Raw genomic sequence first — 2,296 nt, 5'->3', positions numbered from 1 at the left:
CAACCAAGGTGTGGAGATGTGAACCTAGAGGTGCTGGAGGTGGGATCTCAGCTGCGTGGAGAGATTGGTTTGAGAGATTAAAGCTGATTTGAGAAGGAAGCAAAGAAAAGGGAGAGTTCTGATAACTTTTGAATTTCTGGAAGTCAGTTTCTTCTCTGATCTAAATTCCTTAAAAATTTTTTTTATCAGTTGAAATTTAATCTCTGCCACTGACTGTCAGTGTTAATGCAACATGATTCTGGACATGAAATGATATTAGCAGGACAGTTGTAACTGGGGGTATAGCTCAGGGGTAGAGCACTTGACTGCAGATCAAGAGGTCCCTGGTTCAAGTCCGGGTGCCCCCTTGTTTTCTTCACTCACATGACCAACCTTAGAGCTTATCTCTCAGGAGAGAGTATTTGGGGGAAAAGGTGAGAAATGGGGGATTAATAAAGAGCTGGAGAGATGGATGCTGGGTAAACAGACTCAACAGATGTCCACTAGAGGGAGTGATCGGATTGAAACTTGAAACAACAAAACCTTGCCTGGCCCTGCACTCTTTGGGTTGGAAGGAGGACAAGACAGGGAGGAGGGACACTAGACCGGCCTGATGGCGTGACGAGCTGGGCTGAGCATCGCTCCCTCTCCTAGTCCCGCAGCCCTTGCTGCCTTCTCTTTCCCTCCCTCTTGCTGTGCACAAGGGCATTTACAAGACAATCATTTCTCTTTGTTGGTCTGCATGTGCAGCTCAAGCCACAGAGGCCCCTTGGCCTTGGGTGCAGAGACTAACCCTGGCATCCTGAAACCAGGACGATGACCACTGGCAGATATATCTGCAGTGGGGACCGTTCTCTGGACCATGAGCTCCTTGGCGCCAAGATGAAGTCTTTTTCTTTGGCCGCACCGTGCGGCATGAGGGATCCTAGTTCCCCATCCAGGGATCGAACCCACGCCCCCTGCATTTGGAGCGCGGATTCCCAACCACTGGACTGCCAGGGAAGTCCCAAGATTGAGGTCTTAATCAGCCAGGGGTCCCCAGCACCAGGCACAGATGGGAACATGGTAGGGGCTCAGGAAATGTCTGTTGAAGGCATGAACTAGCCCTGGGCTCCTCCCCCACTCTCCCCTCCTGTGTGTCTGACCTCCACAGGCCCTTACACATCCTCTCTCTTCTCCCTACGGCCCCCTGCCCCAACCTTCCCCAGGTGCAGATGTGAGAAGGAAGCCCTTATTGAAGCAGCTCAGGGAGAGGGTGGGCACATGGAGACAGTCCTGTGTGTCAGCACTAGGCTCTAAGGAATAAAAGCTTGTAGAAAAACATTTAACTTTTAAGGAGGTACCTGGAATTTTTTGCTTGTGGTTCAGGCACCTGGCCTGAGTTCTGTCCTCTGTTCTGCCCTAAACTCAGAGGAACTCATTTCCCTCTTTGAGGAGGTAGGGACACTTAGCACAGCTGTTCATACAGGATTTATTTCCCTTTCTTTCATTCAACAAATGTCTATTAAACACTTACTATGTACTAGATTCAGGCTCGGGGCTGAGCATCATTAAGAAAAGTGAGGCAGGATCCCTGTTCTCAAGCGACACATAGACCAGTGGGTGGTAGGTGGCCCTAAGCTCAGCACTGTAGTGTAGCAAGTCGGCATTTGAGATGCACATCTTGTGATCATCAGTGATGCTTCCACCTTTGAGGTCTTGATTTCAGGCACAGTATCTGACCATCACCTCTATCTTCTGACCTTGTCAGGTCCTCTTTCCTGTTCCCGTAGGCTTTTCATCACCCACCTCCCCCTCGTGTTCTCTCCTCCTGCCCACACAGCTTGGATTCCATGACCCAGCGCATCAGCCACTCTCTTGCAAATCTCTTACCTGTTTGGCCCTCTCTCCCTGTATTGTACGCACCTGGCAAAATCACAACGCAGGTATTCGCTTATCCCATGCCCACATCCGAGCAGCCTAACATTGCTGGGGAAAATCATACAACTGTGCTGACAAACTTCACCTGTGACCAAAATCTCAAGTCAGCATTGAACGTAGCTAGGCAGTCTTGTATACCTTTGCTTTCTCACTTTCTGAGACGGCTACTTCACCTCTTCTATGCTTTTTTTAAAAAATTAATTAATTAATTAATTAATTAATTTTTGGGTGTGTTGGGTCTTCCTTTCTGTGCGAGGGCTTTCTCTAGTTGCGGCGAGCAGGGGCCACTCTTCATCGTGGTGCGCAGGCCTCTTACTGTCGCGGCCTCTCTTGTTGTGGGGCACAGGCTCCAGACGTGCAGGCTCAGTAGTTGTGGCTCATGGGCCTAGTTGCTCTG

At 49.7% G+C, this 2,296-nt stretch overlaps 1 non-coding gene across 1 annotated transcript; it reads left to right on the top strand.

Moving 5' to 3' along the window:
* Positions 1 to 275: 275 nt before the first annotated feature.
* Positions 276 to 347, top strand: TRNAC-GCA (transfer RNA cysteine (anticodon GCA)). The gene has a single exon. It is a non-coding gene; the product is annotated as a tRNA-Cys (tRNA).
* Positions 348 to 2,296: the final 1,949 nt, after the last annotated feature.

This window comes from Balaenoptera acutorostrata, chromosome 7, assembly GCF_949987535.1.
Source record: "Balaenoptera acutorostrata chromosome 7, mBalAcu1.1, whole genome shotgun sequence".
In the NCBI taxonomy this organism is placed as follows: domain Eukaryota; kingdom Metazoa; phylum Chordata; class Mammalia; order Artiodactyla; family Balaenopteridae; genus Balaenoptera; species Balaenoptera acutorostrata.
This window is presented reverse-complemented; position numbering and strand designations above follow the sequence as displayed.